We start from the raw sequence: 11,987 nt of genomic DNA, 5'->3' as shown, positions 1-11,987 counted from the left end.
TCGGCCGTCAACGCCTATAAAAGTGAAGGACTCATACCAAGTAAGTGAAAAAACTGCTACTAAACCCTTAAGTTGTCTACTCTTATTTTCTTTTGCTATGATTACTTAATCGTCGGAGTATATTAGACGGGACACTGCACCGGCATCGAGTTTTTTTTGTTGTAGGTTCATTTTCCCTTCGACGACATGGGCTTCTGAAGGAACTTGGGCTTCTCCAAAATTCACTGTTAACAGTTGGTGCTATCTGTGGGAACGATGTTTTCAAGCCAAACGAAAGGTCATTCCCCTCACTAAGACATTGAGACGATGTCTTTCGACAAGGAGTCGTTGTTTGAACAGTCTGTTGGCAAAGAACGCCGATGCGACAAGCCAGCCACCAAGGCAACCGCCACCCCTCCTGCTCTCAACAAGGTCAAGGGGACCAAGGATGCATGCTACCCACTTCGTCCGATGGGTTGGGAAGCGAAAAGTGGGAAATCCATATAGACAAAGCTCGGGACTCTGAGCCGAGGTACGGGCGATGGGTGCCCAAATGTCATCCCAAATTGGGAGGCTGGTTGACATCATCCTAATTGATCGTACCAGAAAGATCGCCAACCCCGCAACCGAGAACGGGGCACCAGAGAGACCGCCGAAGCGGAACCTCAGGTTGAACTTGAGGATGGCCTTAATAAAGAGGGTCCCCTTGCAACACTTGGACTCCCTAATGGTGCAAGAGACGTTCGGGATAAGATCAACGCCAAGCATCTCATACGGGGGGTAACTAAATCGAACGTGGAATCCTAGACAAGCACTAGGACCTTCAACCATCCAAGCGGGTCCACACCAGGATCGACATGGAAGAGTTAGATTGCATCAAGGAAGAAATCTTCAATCGAATGTGAACTGAGCTCGAGACAGGGAGCAAAGGGTCGGGGATCCACTGAGCCCCTGAAAATAGCCCAAGATGCGTTTACCACCAATGTGCTGACTGTGGAGCTACGCAAGGGCTTCAAGGAACCACAAATCGACAAGTACGATGGGTCGACCGACCCTATGGATCATGCCACGTCTTACCATTATGCTATGAGGAGGGCTGGATATAGCGACGTGGAGCAATGCTGGGGATTTTTGGCAGCACTCATCGGCCCCGCGAGACAGTGGTTCCAAGACCTGCCCCAACGCTTTATAGCGACGTACCAAGATCTCGCCCGAAAATTTGTCGACCAATTCCATTACTCTTGCGTCAACCGGAAGATCAAGACCTACCTTATGTCTGTGAAGCAGAAGCCGGGCAAGGACAATCTTAGGCTAGCAGAGAGCCTTGCGGGAGTGTTATGCGACATCGATGAAAGAGCCCAAAAAGACGTGCATCATCAACACTGAGCATGCTAAGATGCTTACGACGAAGCATCCCATTCGTAGAGGAGCTCTAGTCGTTCCCGATCCTAGGCCTCGAGAAGACCACTAACGTGAGATCCAAGCTAGCAAAGGATAAGAAGGAACAAATGACCAAGTTCCTCCAGAGCAACGCTAACATCTTCCAAGTAATCTTTGTTCCAAATTGATTCATAAATTTTTCTCCTCCTCTTTGCAGTTGGGCTCTATTTTTCTTTTATATCGGGCCTTGATTTTTAGGGCAGCAACAGGAAACTGTAGGAGTGCAGTAAAAAATTGGAACAACAAAGTCACTACATAGTCAAGAGATACGAGGGCATCCATTAGGCTCCAGCATGAGGATTTTTCCCAGACTCTAGCATTCCTGCAACAGTCTTTACAGTAATCCGTTTTAGCATCCTCAAATCTGTAAAAACAACTTACTCAATTTAAGGATATTGAGGATTCTACTTAGCTTAGACACCTTCTTCACTAAATTCCTTTCTTTTCCTATTAATTAGCCAAGGACGCACACGTTTACATATCAAAATTTAGACCGCAAAACACTCTCCTTTTTAGAGTTATCTAAAGGCCATCGCAGTTATGGCAATAACTACTAGCCTTAACTATGGTTTCTAAAAATGAGGCGAGGGGAGGAAAAGCGAATCGTCGAAAATATTATGAACGAAGGCACAATATGAATATGTGTCAGGAGTTAAATGAAGTGTCTCTTACGCGTGTGGATTAGGAGTGGCAAAACTCAACTGTCAGAGTAGGCGCATGTGCTCCGCGTGCAGAAGAAAATAGTTTTCCTCAATTGCAGAGGAGTGTGAACGGTGAATCCAACGAGGCGACGCGTGCCATTCGCAGGGCGAAGTCTCAGCAGTAATGGCCACCCTGCCAGCAGTTTGATCGGCCACCAAGGTAAAATATCAAAGAACAAACATAGAAAGGGAGCAGCCAAAGAAATCAAAAACCTATGGAGACACAAAGTAAGAGCATTTGTATTATTCAACAGTGAAAACTGTTACAAAGATAATGGTAGAAAGCACAGAAACAACGTCACGTGCCAAGAACAAAAAGGGGGGGCAACAAAAGAAACGCAAAGATGGCTCCAAATATCGAGGCCCCTTTCCAAGCGCGATAGATGCGACACCAAGTCTTCAATGGAGGTCTTCAACTTCAAGAACCGCTTCTCCGTGTCACTTGCCTTCCTCTTCATTGATGTGTGCACTTGCTCTTGATCCTTCAAACGACAATCTATGAAGTGATACGCGACTACCCAAGCGTATTGAACTACTCGAGCCACAAGCCACTTGAATCCAATCGTATAGATGGTTTCAACCCGAAAGGCTAAGAGTTAGAGGGATTACCTTTTGCAGTCGTTACCTTGAGAAGAAAGATAACTCACTATGCTCAAAGCCAGAAACACTCCACGAGTTTGGTGACCAACCAAACAAGCATGCTCCGAGAGTAAAATACAAAAACCTAAGTTCAACCACACAAAGGGATTCAGTATTTTGGAGGGGGGGGGGAGGGTTTGCACACTCTACAATTTTATTGATTCAAAACTAAGGTGTCTAAAAAGAAACTTGCCTAAAAGTGATATAAAATTGATAAAAAAACTAAAAGAAATAAACCAAAATCAAATCCCTCAAAATATCTCAAAAAAAAGAAAAAAAACATTTCCTAATTTGCTTTGGAGTGGGCGGCAAGGCAAGCTAGGGGCACCCATGGGAGTGGCAAGGGCGCGCCCGTTGGGCTGGTGCTAGAGGGGGCGCGCACATGAGCGGTAGGTGGTGTGGCGCACTGGGTGCTAGGGGACGAGGGGCATGCGCGTGGGCGCTAGCGGGTGTGGGGCACGCGTGAGGGGCGTTAGGCGGTGTGGGCGTGGGCGCGGGTCGTGCGATCTTATGGTGTCAGAAGCATGTGGCATGAGTAGGAAGTGCGCGCATGGACGTGCAGGGCAGGCATGGGTGCAGGTGAGGCACGCTGTGAGGTTAGCGCGACATGGGTGAGCGCTGCAGGAGCACGCTTGGAGGTTAGCTCAGCAGTGTGCACCGCAGGGACGCGGGCGTACATTGGCGTGCGTCTTGCTTGCGTGCATGCAGGTGGCCTCTCGATGGGCTTGTCCTTGATGAGTGGCCACTCTCTTGACTTTTCCTCTATTTTTCGCTTCCTCTTGACTCTAGTCGATTCTTCATTGGCCTTCAAAATAGTCAAAATTTGTTGTCGGGTTCAATGGAGTTTTCTTCGTTTGGTGGGTCTTTCTTGAAGCCTATCTTCCTTGTTGGTGTAGGTGGAATCTTGGAGCTTTGGATCCATTATGATTACATAATCTTCTTCTTCTTGATTTGGATTCGTCCTCGAATCAAGTCGTTTACCTACATCCAAACGAAGCAAGTTAGTCCAATGATAAGCATCGTCTATAGTAGGACTATTACCTTGATGAAGTTGAAAAACTTCATTTTCTTCTTTCTTTTCAAAGATCTCCACTTGGTTTTCATGTTAGCTCTCCTCATGTGGCTCGGCCTCTTAAAGTGTTTGGGATCCTTGAGTGGGCGGCTCAAACGAACTTCCTTGTTGTTGTTGTTGTTCTCATTCAACTCTCCTCTCCAAGGGTGGTAATCTCCTTGGCATGGCCTTGGGTAGTATCTCTTCGACATCTTGTAAAAACTCAAAACAAGTACTAGGTAAAGTATTTCTTCTTTCTTGAGTTAGGAGATCATTACCTTCATGTAGATATAGAAGAAGCAATTGTGTAGCAAATAGAGCTCGCTCTATTTCATCTATTCTAGCCATGAGGGTTACAGATGTCTCTTTGTTTTTAGGGGCCTTCTCCTTCTTTTTATTTTGAAGTTCAACAACTTCTTTTCTTTCGGGCTCTAACCTTCTTTCTTCAAATTTCAATTCATCAATACATACTTCTTTTGGAGAAAGGGGTACAAGTGTGATTTTCTTACCTTGATGCTCAAAATAATATTTATTAAGAAAACCATCAAAACTTACCTTCTTGTCGAATTGCCACGATCTCCCTAGCAAAAAGTCACTAGCATGCATAGGTAGAACATCACAAGGTACCTCATCTTTGTACCTACCTATGTTGAATGGAACTTGAACTTGCTTTTGGACCTTCACATCCTCATTATCATTCAACCATTGTAGGCTATAAGGCCGTTGGTGGGGTGTAGTGGCTAATTCAACCTCTCCACTATATCCTTACTAGCAATATTAGTACAACTCCCACTATCAATGATAATACTACATGAGGTGGAGTTCACTATGCACCAAGTATGGAATAAGTTCTCTCTTTGTGCCTCTAAGGGTTCTTCCCTACTTTGCACATTGAGGTTCTTCCTAGCCACTAAGGCTATATCCTTGGAATCTTCTTCTTCTTTCTCTTCTCGACTACTTTCTTCTTTTCTCTCCTCAACCTCCATTTCTCCTCCTCATCATCCGTGATTAGCTCTCCTTCCTTAAGGATCATGGCTCATTGATTAGCGCAATTTCGGCTTATGTGGCCTACTCCATGACACTTAAAACATTTAACCTCACTAGCTCTAGTCTTGGGAATTTCAGGTTGGGTCTTGGACTTGGATGATTCTCCTTTTTCATAACTCGCCTTTGGTTTTGACTCTAGGGATTTGTTCTCCACTTTGCTACTAGTGGTCTTAGGGGTAGATTTGACATACCTTTTAGCTCTCCTTTAGTTTTACTCATCTATTTTGATGGCGAGGTGTAGAAGTTCCTCCATGTCTTCATAGTGTTGCAAATCAATCTTGTCGGCTATGTCCGAGTTAAGACAATCTAAGAATCGGGCCATGGTGGTCTCTTTATCTTCTTCTAGTTGCAAACAGCTCATCAACATGTCCGTCTCCTTATAGTAGTCTTCAACTCCTTTGGTGCCTTAACGAATTCGCTCTATGGTAGTGTGGTGGCACAAATCTACTCTTCATAATTTCCTTGAATTCCATCTAAGAATCTATGGGTCCTTCGTTGTTCCTCCTTCTATGAGACATCACCTTATCCCACCAAGTTAGTACATAATCTTTAATGTAAGTGATTGCGAGAATTGCCCTCTTGCCATCATCATAGTTATGACATGCGAACACTAACTCAATTTCCTTCTCCCACTAGTCAAACTCCTCGGGTGTAGACTTTCCATGGAAGGTTGAGATTTTCAATTTGATGCTCCCTAGGTAGTTCTCCTTTCTTGGCCTTTCTCAATTAGGTTGTAATCTTCCTCTCCCTTGGCCAATGTATGCTCTTCTTGGAGGACCTACATCAAAAGGGTCTTCGTTAGCAAAATATTCATTTAAAGTCCTTACCTCTTCTTCTTGTGAGTCGTCGGATGCATCTCTTGGACTCATTGGTCTCCTTCAGTGTGGCACTCTTTGTGGCCTTTCCAATCCTTGAACAAGAGTGTTCGTCATTTATAAGGATTCGGTAAGATCTTCAAGTCGTTGTGTGAATCTTGCATAGGCTTGGATTTGAGCTTCTCTAAGTCTTTCTTCGCTCACGTTGGCCTTGTCTCTTTCTTCTTGAGAATCGTGAGACTTTCCTCGTGTTGCCATCACTACACAAGTAAAGCTTAGAAAAGAAAAAAAAATCTTTTTCACTCCCTTACTTGACCTCTTGGCTTCTCTCCTTTTGGTAGGGTGGATGTTGGTGTGGATACCCTCTTGGAGATGCTCACTTGATTGCTCGTGGCAAATCGACCTTTGAACAAGCAAGCACAAGCCTACAAGCAACTTATGCAAAAATACTTTTTTTTTTCACTTGGGGTCAATGGTATAGATGATACCAAAGACAATAATCAAATGGTAGAAAATGAATACCAAATGATATTACAAGAATAATGAAACAAAGATATAAACAAGGAAAGATAAAATGCAAACCTTGAGCCTAATGCTCCCGGTACTAAGGACTCGACAACAATATACAACTTGAAGTCAAAGCACAACAAAGAAAAACTATACAATAAAAATCAATGAAAACAAAAATAACTTTAAAAGATGTACAAAATCCTCTCGTAGTGCAAACACACACAAAAAGATTTCTTACCAACAAAACAGTAACCTTTGCGACAAGAGGGGTGAATTTGAGTGAGGGGTGCGTGCTGTATACAGCTCAGATAAGGCTCAAACCAGTAGCAAATTGAAGTACAACGAGTGTACTAAACGTATATGGGCTGCCAAAAGGTTTTGAATTCGTTGGAGGGGGCTGCTCTCTCAAAAAGAATTTACGTGGTTGCACTATGGCCTTTCTCGAGTGGCCCAGTAGGCTAGGCAGCTATCCTCCTTCTTTTGAGCTGTCTAAAATTGACAAAATAATCCAAAAATATTTTTAGAACAAAGAATAAACAATATTAGGATTACTTGCAAAAAAAAAAAATCGATTTGGACAAGATTTGATGGCCAAAAGATTTTCTCCAAATTGTCCAGCTTCAAATATGGAAAGTTTTCTGCCTGGACATCTTCTCTAACGCCGATAACTTTCGTTGCAGACCTCGGATGGCTACAATCTTTAAGTCCCTGGAAATCTATTTCAAAGACCTTCAATTTGACATCTGATTTGTCTATAAACAACAAAAACATAAGAGAGATATAAACGTCGAAGTTGGGACTGTGTTCTCTTGGCTGTTGCAGGATTTTGAAGAAAATAATACTGACAAAAAACTCAATAACTCCCAAACCACAAATTAAAAATTATCGTTTCTGTACTCTCTGGAAAGCTAACTCAGAGATCTTTCGAATGACACTAATTTCACTCAATTTAGACTTTGGAGCAAAAAGTTATGAATTTTTGAAGTCGGCTTTCAGTTTTGTGCTTCTGCAGGTTTCTCTCAAATTCTGGGGTTCAAAGAAAAATTGATAACTTTGGCTATGAGGCTCGATTAACGTGAAAATTGATTTGTTGGAAAGCTTTTGAAGTACTAAACACAAACAAATAAGTTTTATACACTTTAAAGAAATTTTCGAAATAAAAAATTCTTATGCAAGAATGATAGATCAAAAGGCACGCCGAAGACAAGAACATATCAATGAACTTTTTATGAGTTTTTCAATAAGGGAAAGTATAAGACAAGACAGAACTTTAAATACAAGAAAATAACATATATCCCGGTCTAGAGCCTAACCTCTGATACCAAATGATATGTGACTACCCACAAGCAACTTGAATCCAATCGTATAGATGGTTTCAACCCGAAAGGCCAAAAGTTAGAGAGATTACCTTTGCAGTCGTTACCTTGAGCAGACAGATAACTCACTATGCTCAAAGCCGAAAACACTCCAGAAGTTTGGTGACTAACCAAAGAAGAATGCTCCGAGGGTAAAATACGAACACCTAAGTTCAACCACACAAAGGGATTCGGTATTTTGGGGGGGGGGAGGGTTTGCACATGGCAAGGGTGAGAGAACACTCTACGATTTTATTGATTCAAAACTAACGTGTCTAAAACATGAGGGGATGCAAGTCTATTTATAGGCTAAGGCCCTTGGCCTTCTAAGGAAAGTAACAAAATTAAAAGAAAAATGATAAATAATAAATTCTTAAAATGTAAGAAACTTGCCTAAAAGTGATATAAAATTGATAAAAAACTAAAAGAAATAAACTAAAATCAAATCCTTCAAAATATCTCAAAGCAAAAAGGAATACATTTCCTAATTTGCCTTGGAGTGGGCGGCAAAGTAAGCTAAGGGCACCCATGGAGGTGGCAGGGGCGCGTGCAAGGCTGGCACTCTTGGGGGCGCGCACATGGGCGGGAGTGGTGTGGTGTGCGGGGCGCTGGGAGGCGAGGGGCATACGCGTGGCCGCTGGCGGGCGAGGGGCGTGCTGTAGGGTTGGCCCGCACGAGGAGCCTTGGGCGTGGCGGTTATCTTATCAAGCTCCGTTGACAAGGAAAAGCAAAAGCAAACGAGATGAATTTGTTTCAATAGGATTAGCCACATCTTCTGGTCCTTCTGCTATCTTATCAAGCTCTTCTTCAATCTCTGTAACTAATAAGTCATAAAACTCATCAAACATAATAGGATTCAAGCTATTTATAGCAGAGCACTCTTCAAAGTCTCCTGGTAATTTCATGGCGTCTAGAACGTTAAATTTAACTTCTTCATTATTTACCCTCATTGTAATTTCTCCCTTCCTCACATTAAAAACTGTATCCCCAGTGGCTAGAAATGGTCTTCCCAAAATAATGGGAACGTCTAAGTCTGCCTCGCAATCTAGAATGATAAAGTCCGCAGGGAAAATGAATTTGTCCACCTGGACTAAAACATCTTCTATCTTTCCCTCAGGTCTTATGATAGATCTATCTGCTAGTTGGAGGGTAACCGTAGTAGGTCTAGCTTCTCCTATGCCTAAAGATTTGAAAACTGATAATGGCATAAGATTAATGCTAGCGCCTAGATCACATAATGCCCTACCTAAGTTTTTTCCTCCTATGGAACATGGAATGGTAAAACTGCCAGGATCATTACATTTCATGGGTAGCGGGCTGCCTACAGCTTCACTACTACATTTTGTCATGGCTACCAGTTCATGCTCTCCTATTTTTTTCTTCCTAGAAACTATATCTTTCAAAAACTTAGCATAATTTGGCATCTGTTCTAGAGCATCTACTAATGGTATATTTATATGCAGTTGTTTTAAAATATCTAAAAATTTTCTAAACTAGGAATCATTATTTTTCTTAACTAATCTTTGTGGAAACGGGGGAGTAGGGGTAAAAGAAGGCTGTACCTGTGGAGGAACACTCGGGGTGTCCTCATTACCTTTTCTAATATTTTCTTTTTCTGGTGTTGTTGGATTTTCTGGTATCTTTACAGTTGGTTCAGTGGACGGAATCTGTACATCTGTTGTTGGCATTGTTGGTCCATCATATGCCAGTCCACTCCTGAGGGTGACAGCTTTGCACTGTTCTTTCCCTTCTCGTTTTGGTAATTCAGTATGGCCTGGAAAAGAACCTTGTGGTCTATTCTTCAATTCATTGGCGAGTTGTCCCAATTGGGTCTCGAAATTCCTCATTGATGCCGCTTGGGATTGTATCACTGCGTCGGTTCGGGCCATGTACTCCTTCATCATATTCTCAAGATTTGAGTTGTTATTTTGAACTGGTGGAGTCTGTGTTCTCTGATTGTACTGCTGTTGCGGTGGTGGGATGTATTGCTGTGTAGGTGGAACATAGGGCTGCTTGTTCTGTTGGCTCTGCCCTTGATTAAAACCGCTCGAACCTCCTTGTGCTCCCCATGAGAAATTAGGGTGGTGTCTCCAACCTGGGTTGTAGGTGTTCGAATATGGGTTAAAGTTCCTATTGTTCCCATGTCCTACATAAAAAACGGAAGCAGGGTTATGTGGACAATTATCATAAATATGGTTTTCACTGCAAAATGAACAAATGAGATCGTTGACTTGGCAAACAGGGGCAGGAGTGCAATAATCCGACTGCATAGGTTGTATCGGCGTGGCTAATGGATTTTTTATTCCCAATGCCATCTCTTTTAGCCTCTGGTTCATTGTAACCATCTCTTTTTGCATCGAGGTCGCAATGTCCAGAGCCAAAACTCCAGTTGGATCTTGCTTCTTTGGTGCTGCCCTAGATCTTTGCGAACACCATAGTTCGTTGTGTGAAGCTAAGTCATTTAGGATGTCAACTATCTCGTTGAATGTCTTCTTTGTAAAGGCTCCGTTGGCAGCATTGTTTAGCATCATCTTAGTAGGATGATCTAAACCTCTAAAGAAATGTTCTATCTGGATGCATGCCGGCAAGCCATGGTTCGGACATTTCCTGATTAGTTCTTTAAATCTCTCCCACGCCTCGTGAACAGGTTCACGATCATACTGTCTAAAGGAGATGATCTCCTCTCTAATATCAGCGTGGCGAGTAGGTGGGAAGAATTTTGTTAAGAACTTCTCCACTAACGACCCCCATGTGGTGATGGATCCCGGTGGAAATGCATTGAGCCATGCTCTAGCTTGGTCCTTCAAAGAAAATGGAAAAAGTGTTAGTCTCAGAGCATCGTCTGTTATACCAGGTAATCGAAATGCATTTGCAATTTGAATGAATGATTTCAGATGATCATGTGGATCCTCATGTTCCTGCCCTCCAAAATGTCCAATTGTCTGCAACATTTGGAACATCATTGGTTTAAGCTCAAAGTTTGCGTGGGCTGGAATAGGGTTGACTATCCCTGAATCAAAGTTCTGAAAAGCCGTGGCGGCATATTCTCGCATTGCCACGTCTCTGTTGTCCGCCATCTGGATATGGTTGAATTCATCATTTCTTGCATGATCCCTCATATTACCGTTAACAGCAGGTGGATCAACCGGATCACGAGGTGGAATATCTGCCATTGATGTGCTCGTACTCTCTACCTCACTTTCAGGACTGATTTCACCTTCTCTCTCTTTTTGCTTTTCTAGTTGTTTTCGAAGTCTTTGCTCCTTTCGAGTTTTTCGAAGGGTCCGCTCAATCTCAGGGTCAAGGGGTAGAAGAAAAGATCTTGTGCTCATGCACTTTAACTTACCCTTGTGAGAAAAACGACCAAAAATATAGAACAAAAACGGTGGATGGAAATTACACCCAACAACAATTCACAAAAATAAAAACTAAAAGAATTTGAAAATAATTTTAAAACTAAAGTCCCCGGCAACGGCGCCAAAAACTTGACTGGGCGTTTATGCTGAACGCACACACTAAGCGTGGTAACAATTATATAGATGCAAGCGCACACCTGTCAGAGTAATATAAAATGGATGGAGTATCCAAGTATCGATCCTCAAGGACTTCTAAATAATTTCCAAACTCTAAAGTTTTAAAGAATAGTGAATGTTGAAATGAGTGATTCTTGTAGAATGGGAAGTGGTCACAAATAATGGTTTTGGATTTGGGATTTGGACTTATAACGATAAAACCTAGCCCGAATTACTTCAAGTTAGCCAACAAAGAATCAAGGACATGCTAAGGATAATATGCATTTTACTTTAGAAACCAACGACTACGCTTCTCACTTGACTTATGTCTAAGCAAGTTCAAAGTCCTAAGACATTCCCTAATATGTCTATTATGAGAGATATCTTAGTTTTAGGATGGAAATAGTCGCAACCTCGGGTTAAGGTCCTATGTCTAGGCTACTTAAGCGGAACCCTTATGTCTAAGGCGCTCCTCTCCTCGGTTTAACCACTCAACAATGCAAATAAGCAACCTTTTCAGTATTGACTTGTTAAGACTTACAGTGGCCTTCTCTAAATCCTAACTTTTTGGGGAAACATGTTGAGCAATGAATGGAAAGCAAAAACACTACTTCTTAGCAACCCTTTTTAGACATAAAAGGCTAACTATCCATAACCGGGCTAGAGACGGGAATTTAGAAAGACATATTGAAGAAAATACAACAAGTAAAATGGTTGAATGTGGAATGCATGTGTGAAAAACAAAAGTTAACTAATGGAGAGTTTTTATCGGGATTGAGAGCTTCGCCCTTCTCTTTCAAGCAAGGGGGAGTGTCACGTGCTCTTTCCTCCAAAAACACAACTCTCTTAACTAAAAATAAGTAAAGGCAAAGAGAAGAGAAGCAAAGTGCTGGATTTTTATATATTTGAATAAGTAGAAAATAACTAAGTACAAATGG

General features: G+C 42.2%; 1 non-coding gene across 1 annotated transcript; it reads left to right on the top strand.

Annotated features, from left to right (window-relative positions):
- The first annotated feature begins 10,123 nt into the window (after positions 1–10,123).
- Positions 10,124–10,230, top strand: LOC148210938 (small nucleolar RNA R71). Its single transcript, XR_015792043.1, has one exon. It is a non-coding gene; the product is annotated as a small nucleolar RNA R71 (small nucleolar RNA).
- Positions 10,231–11,987: the final 1,757 nt, after the last annotated feature.

The sequence above is a fragment of the Momordica charantia genome (assembly GCF_013281855.1).
Source record: "Momordica charantia cultivar OHB3-1 chromosome 6 unlocalized genomic scaffold, Mcharantia_2.0 BLBB01000006.1, whole genome shotgun sequence".
Taxonomy (NCBI): Eukaryota; Viridiplantae; Streptophyta; class Magnoliopsida; order Cucurbitales; family Cucurbitaceae; genus Momordica; species Momordica charantia.
This window is presented reverse-complemented; position numbering and strand designations above follow the sequence as displayed.